The following is a 15,604-nucleotide window of genomic DNA, read 5'->3' as shown; positions in this document are numbered from 1 at the left end:
GAAAGATCCTGGCCAGAGCCTCGATTCCCCACAGCTGAGGGCCTTGAGCTCTCAGAGTCACTGAAGGTTTCCTGGATATAACCTTTTTCCTCAGAAAAAAATGGCTATATTCCCCAGAGTGTATATGATTATATGCCTTTTCCCTCAGAGCGAGGTACTAGTGCCAAGTGGAAACACTTACCTAACTCTGGCCTCTGCTTTAAAGTGGACTGGATCCCTCGAGAATGTCTGCAAAGCCCGACCACCCCAAGGGCCATATTTAAACTCACCACAATTAAATGCAGATTCTGACATCTATCTAGTTCTCTGCTCCTATCTTCTATTTTTCTCCTCCACTCTCCACCATCACCCCTTGGGGAGAGGGTGGGAGGAAAAAGAGAAAATGTACATACAGGAGGACATTTTATCAAAGCACAATCATCCCTAAATGGAGTGTGGAAAATGAGGGGCTATTTCACATTGGAGTCCTTGTACACTTTGTTGCATAAGAGATCACTGGGTGTTTAATTTTCCAGCTCCAAGCATAGGCTTCAGCCAGCCCAGCTGCCTGAACATAAGTTCAAGGCTGCCTTGGCATTCCTTTGTCCACAGGTCCCCAGAGCTAAGCAGGCCTGGCAGCTAGCATGAGACACTAGAGCATGCAAGGAAGCTGGGGGTGGCCGTGCAAGGTGAGGGTCAGCGAAGTCAGGGCCTGTGTAGCCAAGTTTTACATGGCCTAGATCTGCATGGTCAGGGCCTGTGTAGCCTGGGTGTGTGTAGCATGGCAACTGCCACACCCTTAACCAGTCCAAGGCCTCCTGACCAGAAGTGGGAGATGCTGCTCAGCTTATAACAAAGCTATAAGGCAGCAGGAGTGGAGACCACACTGGAAAAGTGTTGGGTTGTATCTGAGAACTCTCAGAGGTACACGTCCACCCAGGAGGACTCCCTCTTCTCTTTAGGCCAGAAGCCTCCCCTACCCATTTCGACACTTCTGACAGGAGGTAGTTTCTCTTGCCCAGACTCTATGGTCCATTCCTCCATTCCACCTCCCGTATCCATCTCTTGCTTTCCCTTTCGCCGCCACCAGCACTTTCCTGTCTCTAGGGAGGACAATGAGCCTGGAGCTGTGCACAGCAGCCCAGGCAGCCAATCCTGCCTTTGGGTAAGAACAGGGGGTTGTTTTTCTTACCTCCCCTGACCTCAGAGAGCAGGGGGCTCCAGCCACATTGCTCAGGCAAGGGAAGGGCCCAGGCCTGCTGGCCTTACAGGCTGGGAAGAGACATGCTCAGAAACACAGTGAAAGGAACTGTCAGCCTTCATTATTAATACTCAGTGTTAATATTTAATGCCAGAAAACTGCAGCTCCCTTCTCTACACTGTCACCAAACCTGCACGGGTCACGCCAACCAGAACCCTTCCCTCTCAGCACTCCGTAGTCCCGTGCCAAGACCAGCAGAGCAGTTTAGGTTCACCAAAAATACTAGGTGTAAAATGAATTTGAAAAATAATTTCAAATTAAATAAGACTAAAACTGGTTGCTTTTAAAATCTACCCTGCTCTTTAAACGTCTCTAATACTCTGTGTTTAAATGCCAGAAAGTTTAGAAATGAGGCAAGGCATAAGTGTAACCTTTAAAATAGGGAAGATTTTTGCTCTGCAGAGCTTTTTGTGTGTTGTCGATGTTCCAGATGTATTTCTTAACCAGCACCAGCAGTGTGGTATGTACGAGACCAACAAAATCTGAAGGATCTGATGAACACCCCAAGATGAATTCAAGATATTGAAAGAACAGGAATATCTACCACTTAAGCAATCAATTAATTTTTACCTATCAAAACCAACTTGTTTCTCAACCTGGGGCACACGGGTGGCATTTAGGGAGGGACAGCCCTTCATTGCACAGGGCTGTCACACACACCGTCCCTGCCTACTCACTCCAAATGGTTCCCTGATGTCATGGCCATCAACAACATGCCAACCCATTTACAAACACTCCAAGTGGGGAAGCCCTGATCCAGGTGCACCGGGCCACCGGCATGGGTTTTTGGCAGGTGTGGAAGTATAAAGGTCAACTCAGAAACGACCAAGGCACCAGGCTAGGCCACCAGAGCAGGACCATCCTCATGCTGAGGTCTTTGGAAAGGCAATAGGGTCTGGGACTTGCCTCTACAAGACAAGATGAGGGGGAATCCTATCCCCAGGCTCATCCCACCCATACTCCACCCCACCCCAGGGCAGCACCTCCACCCTCCTCACTGAAAGTGGGCTGCCATCTCCACCTGTGGGTGGGTAGTGGCCACAGCTTGCAAGCTTTCATCTCTACAACTTCAAAGAACAGCCTGGTAAAAAAGCCCAGGGCATAATTTTTCAGGATCCAGGAACCCAGATGACTCACCTGTGTTGGCACAGGCCTGGGGTCCCTCAACTTGAAGAGCACCTCCCAAGCCTGAACCTCACCTGCCACCAGCAACTCACAGGCATTCTTAAAGGGCCCGTTACCAGAGATGAGTCCCTGACTTGATTGGGAAAGCCATTTGGACGGATATAAATAGCAGATGATTTAATTTCAAGGGAATCTTCTCCCTATAAAGTTTTTTATAGTATTTTATTGAGAAATAATTTACATCCCGTAAAATGCAAAAATCTTAAGTATACAACTTGATGAATAAAAAAAGTTTTTAATTAAAACACATGCACACTCTAGCTGGAATATCTAAAATGCAAAAGAATGATAATACCCAATGTTGGCCAGGTGATAGAGCAACAGGAACTCGCATACATCTTTCATAGGAGTGGAAGATGGTACCACCACTTTGATATAAATGACAAATCCAGACTATATGAAGAACTTTTATAAGTCATTTGTAGGGCTAACAATTCGGTGAAAAAATGGGCAAGAGATTTGGACAGATGCTTCATGGAAAAAGATATATAAATGGCCAGTATGCAAATTAAAACCTCACCAGAGTCCACCAGAAAGGCTGAAATTAAAGCTTCATAGTAAGTGTTAGTGTGAATATTGGAGCAATTGGAACTCTTGCTGCTGGTGAGATTGTAAAATTGTACAACCACTTTGGAAAATGGTTTGGCAGTTTCTTATAAAGTTAAACAGATACCTATTGTACAACCAAGCCATTCCACTCCTGGATATTTACTCAAGAGAAACAAAAATGTATGTACGTGAACATTCATAGCAGCTTTATTTGTAAGAGCCCAAAACTGGAAACAACACAAACATCTACCACCAGATGAACAGATAAACAAATTGTAGTATATTGTACAGTGGGCTACTAAGGAATAAAGGGAACAAACCCTTTGATACACGCACATGGATGAATCTCGAAATTATCATGCTGAGTGAAAGAAGCCAGGGAGTACATACTGTATGATTCCATTCATATGAAACTCTAGAAAACATACAGTATTCTACAGTGACAGAAAGCAGATCAGTGGTTGTCTGGGGATGGGGAAAAGAGAGAGGCGGGCAAGAGGGATTCTAAGGGCCCACGAGGAAAGCTTGGGGGGCAACAGATATATTCACGATCTTGATAACAGTGATGGTTTCACGGGTGGATGCATATGTCATAACGGATCAAACTGTATGATTTAAATATGTGCAGTTTATTGTATGTCAATTATAACTCAATAAAACTGTTTTTTTAAAAAGATGGTGTTTCATTGTATGAAAATCATACTACAATTTTAAGTGCTAGAATTCTCCACCACTCTCCCCTCCAAACAAACAAACAAGTACAACAAATCAGGGATCTGGAATTCCACATATCCTCCCCACTTGGGGATCAGGCAAGAGAAATCCTACTTTAAGCCCAAGACAATGTGACATGAGGGTGGCCACCACACTGCAGCAGTGGTAGAAAGACAAGTCAACATGACCGAGCCCAGACCTCCCTTCTCACAACGTTGCACCGCCTCTTGCTGCAGGGCAAACCTAGGTCCTTAGTCCCAGGGTAAACCACATATAATGCACATATTTCCACCTTTTCCTCTCTTCATTTCTTCATGTCCCTCTTCCTTCTTGGGTGACAATTCATGACTGGAGCATGGCAGAAACTCCACACTAGCCACCAAAATGCTGCACTGTGACAACTTCATCTCTTAATTACAGTAAACATTTACATAATGCTTGGGCATAGCCAGTGCAGAAAAATTCGTTAATGCAGAAACATGCCCTTTAACCATCCCGTTTTATTACACGAACCCTCTAGGGACCTGAGCAGCCTAAGATTTGCAAAAGATGATGGAGAAATTGGCCGAGATATTAAGCCCCTTTCCAGGTGCAATTTAAAGGGAGATGGAGAACCTCCTGCTGTCACAGATATATATATTTTTTTTTTCATTCTGAATTCACACTATAAGGATTCTGGGTACCTAGCTGCCATCAGAATTCTAACATTTACTGGAAATGGAGTTTTGTTTTTACTCTCATCTTTTCCTCTCTGCTTCTGAATTGACAAGCCTGCAGGTTTTGCTGGGAGGTCTAATATTTCCACAGCCGCCCAAGCACAAGGCCAGTTGGAAATAAACCTAGCAGCAAAGACCCCCTGAACACTATGAACATTCTTGCTTCAAGCCTTTGATTCTTTAAAACAGATTCTCTCTGGAAAGACCAACTTTAATCACATTTCCTCGAGCAAAACCCAGATGGCCTGGGGAGGGACAGCCCAGGTCAGGTTTATGGCGGTTGAGGAGGTACAGAAGTGCCATGGCAGAATCCCTATTTTCCAGAGGATTCAAACCAATGGACAAGGAAGGTCACTGTCCACTGAGGGGAGAGGGAGAAAAGACAGCGGGCTTTGGGAAAAGTCAAATCTGAGGGTCCTCCTAGCCTTTTCTACCTCCTCTCCACTCTAGTCTCTACTTGGCTATGTGATCTTGGAAAAGTGACTCTGTGCCTCAGTTCTGTCATCTTTAAAGCAGGGATAATGGTCCCTTCTTTGCAAGGATGTTCTGCAGTTTTGGTAAGGAAACTCTGTACAGAGCCTCCAGCCAGGGCTAGCATGTCAGCGCTACACATACTGTGCTTGGTGGCTACTTACTGATACCATTATCATTTTCTTACTATTACTAGTATCACCATCATATTTCTCAAACCTTAAGGAGCCGGGAGGATCCCTCATGTGACCTTCCTGGCAATGAAATGGGACTCAAGTGCTCTCGCAGCCCCTTTTCTCCCCTTGTGACTCAAAACATGAGGCCTATACCAAATGAGCTTGTGCAAGCCACCTCCAGGGTTCCCACCCAGATTGGCAAGAAAGGCACCTGGGCTGAGGCTAGGGGTGGAAGGGGCAGCTCTGAGCAGTGAAGCCAGGGGGTGGGCATGGCTACCCCATAGGAGAGTGGCCAGATGGGTGGGGGTGAGTAGGCAGGCTGGGGACCTAGAGAGAACTTCGAGGTCCAGGAACAGTGACACCCAAGGCCAACTCTGGGGAGAGGCAGGAGCCCAGGTGTGGGCTCTCCTTCATGTGCAGAAACATGCAATAGCAAATGCCCTACCCAGCGACAACTTTCAATTATGTCATTTATTTCACAGACATTTATAAAGCACTCTGGCTGTGCTAGGCACTGTTCTAGCACTTTAAAAAAACATTACTTCATTTAATCCTCATAACTACCTTATGAGACAGATAGCGCTATGTTACCCATTTTACAGATGAGGCAACTGAGGCTCAGAGAGGTTCATTGTCCAAGGTCACACAGCTAGTGGATGGCAGAATCAGAATTTGAATCCAGGGAGTGGGGCTGCACAGCCTGCACTCTTATCCACTGCAGATAATACATGCTGCAGGGTTCATAGAAGGCAGAGACCCAGTTGGGGTTGAAGTGGGACTTGATAGATCGGTTAGGACAGGTGGGAAGAAAAGAGAAAGGCAAAGGGCATTGCAGATAGGGGCAAGGATGTGAAAGAAGACTTAAGGCAGAAATAAGAACCACGTGACTGGTTGGGAAGAACAGGAAAAAAAGTTTGTGTAATCAAGTGGCAGATGGAAAGAGAGGGTGTCATGGATACTTTTGACTACAAGTTACGGAAAATATCAACTCAAACTGGCTTCAACCAGCAGCTTTAGAACTCTTTGACCATGATCCACAGTAAGAGATGTTCTTTCTACTTTGGGTCTGTACATGCACATCCATGTCACCAGACCAACGTATCACAAAGCACCACTGCATGCGATGCACCCTGATATTTTTTATTCTGTTCTGTTGGAACTCATTTTTTTCATTGTTGGTTATGACCCACGCAATTGATTTCGAGGCCCATTAATCAGTTCTGATCCACAGTTGGACTGGCTTAAACACTAAAGGAATTGATGATGTCAGTAACGAGGAGTGCAGAGGTGGCACTAGCTCCAAATAGGGGACACTCAGCAACTCTGTGATCTCCATAGGACCTGGGTGCCCCCATCCGCCCACTCAGCTGGCTTCACATCAGCCTAATGCTAATACTGGATTCTCTGGAGCTTATGATGTGCTCAGCCATCCCAGATGACACATTTAAGCAGACATAAGTTCAGAGGAAGAAAAGACTAGACTCTGAGCACCTTTTTAAAGAGCAGGTCAGTATTCCCCAGAAGCCCCTAGTAGACCTCCCCTCACGCCTTGTTGGTCAGGACTGAGCCACAAGTCCACTACTGACCAGATCCCTAGCCAGAGAAATAGATCAATCACCCAGTGAGATGAGAGATATCAGAGAGTATGCCACCATACCCTCCACAAGCCTATAAGGCAGGCCCTCATTATGGATGCTAGCCAAGAAATGCAAAATTGATCCCATGGGGTTTTCAGCTGAAGTGACAGGGTTAAATGTGACAAAGGACAGGGATCCGGAATGGCCAGCCAGTGAGAATGCTGAGCTGTGGGGGTGAGGCATACTGAGAAGGGCTGTAAACCAGGAGGGGGCAGAAACCAGCTTCTCCCAGGGGCACCTTGATCAGTCCATGGAGGCTGGCTCTCCAGGGCAGCCTGGAGGGCTAAGAATGGTGTACATATCAGGGGAGGGAGGCAGGAACATCGAGTCCCAGTCCTACCTCTGGGAAAAATCTGCAGGGGACACCCAGTTCAGGCAATGGAGCCAGGTGTCAGTATGTGGGCAGATGAGGGCAAGAGTGCTGTCCAGAGGAGCCAGGCCTGGAAAAGCAGGTGACAAGAATCAAACTAAGTTTGAAGTAGGGCTCAGTCTGCAAGAAGAAACATAGAAGATGGTTTGAGTGTTTCCCACAGAGACAGACTTTAAGATAAAGATTCCAGGACCTGTAGTTCATGTGTGTTTCAGCTATCTATTGCCAGGCAATGAACCACTCCCATATTTGGCAGCTTAAAATAAATAACAATCATTGATTTGCTCACGATTTTACAATTTGAGCATCAGCTAGGGGCAGCTCAACTGAGGCTAGAAGACCCATTTCCTAAAGAGTCAACAAGTTGATGCAGGCTATTTTCTGCCAGCTCGAAAATTCATTCTTCCGCAGGTCTAGAGGCCAGAAGGCCAAAATCAACGCGTTGGCAGGTTTGGTTCCTTCTTGAGGGTTCAAAGGGAGAATCTGTTCCAAGCCTTTCTCTTAGTTTCTTTGGGTTGCTGGCAATCTTTGGCATTCACTGGGTTGTGGCCACATAAATCCCAATCTCTGCATCTGCTGTGACATGGCATATTTCTGTCTGTTTGTCTTCATCTCTTTTTCTTAAAAGGACTCCTGCCATCGGATTTAGGGCCCACCTAATCCAGTATGACCTCATCTTAACTTGACTACATCTGCAACCATCCTATTTCTAAACCAGGTCACATTCTTAGATACTGGGGGTTAGGACTTCAACATATCTTTGGAAGGGGAAGGACACAATTCAATCCATAACAACATCCTACTTCTAGATAGGGGAAATGACAAAGAATTTGCAGCCATCTTTAATCCACCACAATCTCAATGATGATAACAGGAAGGGAAATGAGGAAGTGAGCAGGGAAGGAAAAACAGTCATAAAGTTTTTGTTATTAAAGCAATTGTTACTGTGGGCAACTGGGTAGGACTCAGTCCCACTGGGGACCTCTGGGGAATAGTGTAGAAAATACCTCAGTTTCCCCAAATGAGAGATGACGTGCTGGAGTATTTATCTGCTGAACACCCCTTAGTGCAGCACTTCCAGCCAGCCCTGTGCCCTGCCACAGGAAGAGTATGCTGCCAGAAAAACTCCCTTGGCAGAGAGTCATAAGTGTCTGCAGTAAAGAGCATAGAGGCAAGAATTACAGGCGGGTGGGTGGGGCACTCTAAGTGTCTGCTACAAAAGGCAGCTCAAGACAAGCCAGCAAGAGGAGCAGAGCTGCCCCCTGGCAAAATTCCAACCCCATTCTAAAAGTTTAGCCACTAATAAAGAGCTGAGAGGTACATGGGACTATATAGATGAACCCCAAGGGTCACCCCTAACCATTTGCATCAGACCCAGGGAGCCAGTAAGGGCATGGCCTCCTCACAGTGGGCCTGGGCTACTGGAAGCCAGGTTGGGGACAGATCTAATTCTGCCACTAGGCAGAGGAAGGACCTAGGTCTGTGGCCTTGTCCAGAAGCTGGGGCAGGCACGAGGCTCCAGGCTGAGCCTTGGGGGAGCAGCTTCCAGGCTTGAGAAGCAGGGAGGGCAGTGGGGAGAGGGCCTGCCACAACCACGCTGGCTGCTGAGCCGCCTGAAGTGCAGCACACTTCAGATCTAAGCATGGCTGGGCCTCGGCAGTCACCCAAGCAGCTTTCCCTGCCCAGAACAGCAGCTCTTTGACCCAGGCCTCAGGAAAAACTGGGAGGAGGGAGACGATGGGAACGTGGGCAGAATGTATTTCCCTCTCTGCTTTTTACCTCCCCTACCAGGTGCTCATGGCCTGCAAAGCAGCCTGCAGAAAACACAGCCATGAGTTTCTCACGAATGATTTTAAATGATTCTCATTCTGTCCATGGGGGGAAATCATGTATTGAAAATCCAGCAAAAGCATAGCCAACTGAGGGCTGCTCTGGATGGCTGCTGAAAAGCAGACAGCGTGGCCACTGGCGTTCAAACCGCAAGGGGTCCTGGGAGAGAAACAGGCTTCCTAGGCCAAGGCAGGCATGAGCCTGAGGCAATACCCTCTGAAAATCAAGCCACTCCGAGGCCTCACATGCATGGTCCCATTTAATCCTTCCATCTATCATTCACTCACTCATTCATTCGTTATGCAAGGAATAATCACTAAGTACTTGCTATATGTCACTCACTGTTCTAGGCCCTGGAAAACTGTTGTGAACAAAACATATTTTTTAAAATCATTGTAGTGATGGAGCTTACATTCTTGTGGGAGAAAAGGGCAGAAAACAAATAAGCAAAACATGCAGTGTGTTTTATGGTGGGAAGAGAGAAGGAGAAAAATCGGGCAGGGAAAGGAACAGGGAACATAGAGGCCAGGGATAGGGGGAAGGTTGTGGCTTTCAAAAAAGTGATCAGGGATGTATTTTCTGAGAAGCTGACACTTCAACAAAGATCCCAAGGAGGCAAGAGAGGGAGCCCTGTGGATAGTGCGGAAAGAGCAGGCCAAGGAACCGCCAGTGTGAAGCCTTGAGATGGGAATGGCCAGTGTATTCCAGGAACTGCAAAGAGGCCAGGGTGGCTGAAGTGGAAGAGGAGGAGGTTATAGGCCATGAGCTCAGAGGAGAGAGGGAGGCGGGCACAAGATCAGTCAGGGCCTTCCTGACATCCTTGGCTTTCACTCAGACAACAGAGAAAGGTTCTGGAAGATTCTGTGCCAAAATGGACGAGATCTGATTCAGGTTTTACAGGCCCCCGCTGGCTGCTGTTTTCAGAGCATTCTGGAGAGGGGTAAAAGCAGAAGGGATGACACCAGTGAAGAGACTACACTTGCAGTAATTCTCCATTTTCAGATACTGAGAACCACAAAAGTAGTAAATAAGATTTTAATAGGAATTGTTTTTAATTTCATCACCAGCATTCCACAAAACCCACCTTTTTCATTATTACCACTTCAAAGATGAAGGAAACAGAGAAGTAACTTACTCAAGTTACCCAGTTGGTAAGCACTTTGACCAAGAAAAATCTGGTCTAGATTTCCCATAAGGCTTAGCCATATTAAAACTCAAATTTACCTAACTTCCTCCTTCTACTGTTTCCTCCTTCCTTTGAGTAAAGCAAAAGTAGACAAAAAGCCCTGTTTTGTCCAGTGGTCTTTGGGCTGATGTCTGATTCCTTCTGGGATTTTTCATTCTTTTGGTCTTTTCCTTGGGAGGCAAAGTAGCATGAGCCAGGGCTGAGGAATGGGATAGGATGGGATGGGCTGAGCTAGGGCTCTGACACCCACCCTTGGGCAGGGCAGTTTCCAGAAGTACAACTCTAGGCTTTACCTCCTCCTGCCATAGGTTCCTTTCCCCTCCATGGCCCAGACAGTAGCCACTCCTTGGCGTCCCTAGCCTTTGGGCTTTTGTGTACAGGGCCATGGCTGAAGTTGCCAGGAACCCAGGAGCCAACCCCCGCCCAGGCTTTTGTTTTCAACCCAAGGCAAAGCAGTGAAAGAATTATATGGGATCAGCCGTTCCTAGAGCCTATTTTGTATATGGCTGGAGGTACACAGACCCATATTTTTTAATAATTGTGGTTATATATTTTGATGTACTAAGAAAAAGAGAACTGACACAGCCAACCCATGACTTCGTGAATATTATTGCTCAGAAGGAAGCTAAAGTATTTAGGGTTCTTTTTTTTTTTTTTTAAGAAAAAAGATGATTTAAATAAAAAGTTAATAATTTAATAATAACATAGATGGTACAAAATACAACAAATATCATGGAGGAATTATAGAATAATGCCATGGTGGGTTGCCACAGGTGGGGAGAAAATGAAAGGAAGGGCTTCCCCCATAATCTGAAAAGTTTTTAAAAATATCCTTTCAATATAATGGAATAACAAGCATACTATAGAATACTAGAAAAACAGACTACCGAAAATGTTAAAATAAAAATTTCACACTCTTACCTCCCAGATATGACCACCATTAACACCTAAGTGCACATCTGTCTTGGTTTTCTACGGCTATGTAGCAAATAACCACAAATTTAGCAGCTTAAAACACCATCCATTTATCTCATGCCACTTTTGCAGGTCAGAGGTCCAGGTGGACTTGGTTCTCTGCTCTGGGTCCTGCAATGGCAAAGTCCTGGTTTCAGCCAAACTGGGCTCTTATCTGAAGGGTCAGAGGGAGCATCCACTTCCAAGCTTGTTCAGATCATTGCCAGAATTCAGGTCCTTGTGGCTGTAGGACTGAAGTACCCATTCTCTAGTTCCCCATTCTCTGGGTCGTGCACATCTTCAAGCCAGGTACAGCACACCTAACCTTCTAATGTTTTGAATCTCTCTGACTTCTCCTTCTGCCTTCCTCTTTTGCTACCAACCAGAGCAAATGCTCTGCTTTTAAAGGACTTGAGTGATTAGGTTAGGTCCACCTGAATAATCCCTACTTTAAGGTCTATGATGCCATATCATATGACACAATCACAGGTGTAAAATTTCACCTTCTCAAGTTCCAAGATGAGAGTATGGAATCTTGAGAGGCCATGTGTTTAGAATTCTGCCTACCACAATATCTTTCTGGATATTTCTCTGTACACATATATTTATAAATACATATTTGTATTGTAGATCTAATAAGCAACCTGCTTTTTCCAATCAAGGATCTCTACATTTCCATTTCAGTAAATATTCATCTCATTGAATACCCAGAACATATTCAGATTTCCTCAGTAGACCCAGAAATGTCTTTACAAACCAAGATCCAGTTCGGGCCTGACATTGCATCTGGTTATATCACTGATGTCTTTTTCTGGCTAGCTAAGCCCTTTTTTTTTAATGATCGGGATGTATTGAAGTAAGCAGGATAGTTGTTTTGCAAAAATGTACCACCTTCTAGATTTTTTAGGTGGCTTCCTTGTGATGTCATCTAGCTTGTTTTCTAGCCCCCGTATTTCCTCTAAATTGGAAGTTATACACTGGTATGGTAGCACATATTTAACACCTGGTTCTCTAGGGGAGAAAGCCCTGATCTAGGGTGTTGGCCAATTTCTGTGGTGTAAATACTTCCTCCCTGGCCAATTTCAAGCTACCAGTGTGATACCCTGAATTCAGAGTTGGAAAGAGATGCACATTATCTGCCAACTCAAACCAGTTCCAGTACACACTGCCTGATGGATGGGATAAGGCTTTTCAAGGGGAGGAGGTGGAGGAGGCTATAAGGAGAAAGACTTGAAGAGTCTTCCCACTCTCATCCCTAAAAGACTGTGGAGGAGACGGAATGATATGTGCTCCAGGAGTGGAAGCGACTGGCAGCCTCTAGCCTACAAGAATGCCCAGGGTGAGGTGAGCCATGCAAACTGTGGTCGCAAGAGCCATGGCAAAGATCCCCATCATGAAGCCTGGCCAGGAAGCAAGCAAGCATAGCAGCTAAATCCCCCAGCACCCTGGCTCCTTGGGCAGGTCACCTCTACTGACTCTCAGACATCCCCAGCAGGACATAGTCTCAGCTGCCCACAGTAATAGCTTGTTTGATAACCATCCCTCTAGTGGTTTCCCTCCCTTCCCTTCCCATCTTTGCCCTCCTCTACTGGGGCTTCCTGGGGCCACCTCCCAAATAAAGGACTGGCCCTCAGATCCTTGTGTCAGGCCTGCTTCCGGGACCCAAACTGAGACAGAAGGCTGCAGGGAATTAGAATCAGCATGAGGTTGTTTCAAGGTTTTACATTTTTTTTACAAAGGGATGTATTCATTTATTATTAATGCAATTAAATAGCAATTTTAAATAATAAATTTTAAGAGGAAAAACTATGGCTAGGAGACCCAGAAGACTCACTGAGAGACCATAGCCTACCTCCCTATCTCCTTTCTCTGAGAACTCACTGTCCTCCTGCTCCCCACACCTCTCTCCACATACCCCAAGACACAACAACGGCAGGTGATAATTTTAAGAGGAGCTGACATTTGTTGAGCAGATACTGTGCAGAATGCTTTGTGTAGATTATCTGTTTTACATACTCAGAGCACACGTACTTATCTCCCCTTCCTCCCAAGCTCCCTTTAATATGATCGTGAAGGAACAAAAAAGGTATAAACCCACAATAAGGAAGGGGGGGGCGGGTGTCAGTAGATGAGGGATTTCAACACATTTCTGGAAGACAGAGAGCAGAAGGAAGAGTGGTGACAGGTGACGCAGAGCAGAGTGAGCCACAGCTGGAATCTTCCCTGTAAAGGAGGCATGAGGAAGAGGCTCCAGACTGAGGCTGGGAGTGGAGGAGGTGGGGGTGGGGTCCCTAAGGGCAGGAGTGGGAAATGAGGCTGGAAACAGGATTGACTGAGAGTCTGCAGCCGGAACTGCTGGCCCCCACTCCACCATCCCTGCTGCTGGAGGTAGGAGGGCCGGGAGCAAACTTCTTGGTTTCTTAGCATTGACACTGGAATTCCTGCCTGCACTTCCGAACAACCACAACAACAAAAGTGGGGAAGATCCTTTTCTGAAGAAATGAAACACATTTTCGGAGGACAACTGGAGCAGCTTATGTGTATATTAGTGCCTTGGAAGAAAGCCTCCATGATCCATCATTTGGGAGACCCCAGTTCCCCACTTGCTCCCCTAAAATGGAGCTCATTCACCACCAATTCCCATCCTGCACACATTTATGGTCCAGGTTCCCTGGCTATGCAAGAAGAGACACCCTCCATGGTTGTTCATCTAAAGGAATCCTGAAACATCCAAGAGAAAGAAAAAGCACAATAAAATTGATTGTGGAGAAAACAGAGATAATTTAGTAAACAGAGGAGAACTTTCAAAAGGGAGGAAGCTTTTATATGGTACCCTCAGAGAGACGTGAGAAGCTATCGCATCCATAAAGCAAGAAGGTGGCACTAACAATTAGAGAAAGTAAGAGCATTTGGAAATTAAAAATATGGGGACAGAGGGAAAGAAATCAACTGAAGGCCTGAAAGAAAAAATTCAAGAGACTCTTCTAGAACGTAGAGCATAATGAAAGAGACAGAAAACATAAGAGAAAAGATAAGAAACATGGAGGATTGGTCCAGGAGGTCCAAAAGGTGAAGAATAACAGGATTCTCAGAAAGAAGACCAGAGAGGGCATTTTTTTTTCCTGTGGCTTAGGACCATGCTGGAAGAGGCAGGCTCAGTAAGGCTGCATGTGACCCCACACTCTGTAAGCCAGGCTGCTTTATGTTTTGTATATTCTGTGTCCTCCCTTAATCTTTAGAGGTCTCAGCAGAGCCAAGAGGAGCCAAGTGGGAGAAGAGCATGTCTATGCAGGGGACCCAAGGGTAAAATGGAGAGGGTACAACATTGGAAACTAGCGTGGTGGTATCAGTGGACCTCAAATATCTGGGAAGCACAAGGTCAGAGCCGTTCATTTCTCATCCCACTAAGAGATTGTCTCTCCAGAGCTAGACCCTTAGAGGCCTGAGATTTCGTTTGAAAGAGGCATGAAGTGTTCTCTTAGTTTATCTTGAGGATGGGAAAGTCAACTTGTCAAAGATGTCTTCTTTCCAGAGGGCAGCACTAAGGTCAGTAGATGGGCCTGATGAGAGCTGATTGGGGCAGAAATTATAAAAGACTTCTCTTTTTGGATGCTTGACAAAGGAGTGAGCCTTCTGTCACTAGAGGCGTTTGAGCAGAATCCAGATCAATGTATGTCAGGAAAACTGTAAAAGGAATGAGAACGTTAGAACACGCCAATTCATAGAAAGTAGAATAAAGGTCACCAGGGGATAGGTTGAGAGGGAATGAGGAGTTAGTGTTTAATGGGTAGAGTTTAATGGGAAGATGAAAATCGTCTGGAAATAGTGCTGATGTTATGCAACATTGTCAGCGTACTTAGTGCCACTGAACCCTATGCTTTAAAATGGTTAAAATGGTAAACTTTATGTTATATATATTTCACCATAATGTATAAAATCAAAAAAGCAAAAAGGGAATTAGAACCCATATACATTGCTAGTGGGACATAAAATGGTGCGACCACTGTGGAAAACAGTCTAGCAGTTTCTCAATAAAGTTAAACACAGAGTTATCATACAACCCAGCAATTCTACTCCTAGGTATATACACAAGAGAAATGAAAACATATGTCCACGAATGTTCATAGCAGCATAATTCAGAGTAGCCAAAAGACTGAAACAACTCAAGTGTCCACCAACAGATGAAAGGATAAACAAAATGTGGTGCATCCATACAGTGGAGTATTACTCAGCAATTAAAAGAAATGAAGTACTGATATACTCTACAACATGGCTGAACCTTGGAAACATTATGTTGAGTCAAGGAAGCCAGACACAAAACACCACATATTGCATGATTCCATTTATATGAAGTATCCACAATAGGCAAATCTATGGAAACAGAAAGTAGATTAGTGGTTGAGGGTGGTTGGAGGGAAACGGAGTAACTGCTAATGGGTATGGAGTTTCTTTTGAAGATGATATAAGTGGTGATGGTTGCATTTCTCTCTGAATATACTAAAAACCATTGAATTGTATGGTATGTAAATTATATCTCAATAAAGCCGTTTATATATTTTTTAAAAAAGGAATAGAG

The sequence above is a fragment of the Pteropus alecto genome, unplaced genomic scaffold (assembly GCF_000325575.1).
Source record: "Pteropus alecto unplaced genomic scaffold, ASM32557v1 scaffold28, whole genome shotgun sequence".
NCBI lineage: Eukaryota > Metazoa > Chordata > Mammalia > Chiroptera > Pteropodidae > Pteropus > Pteropus alecto.
This window is presented reverse-complemented; position numbering follows the sequence as displayed.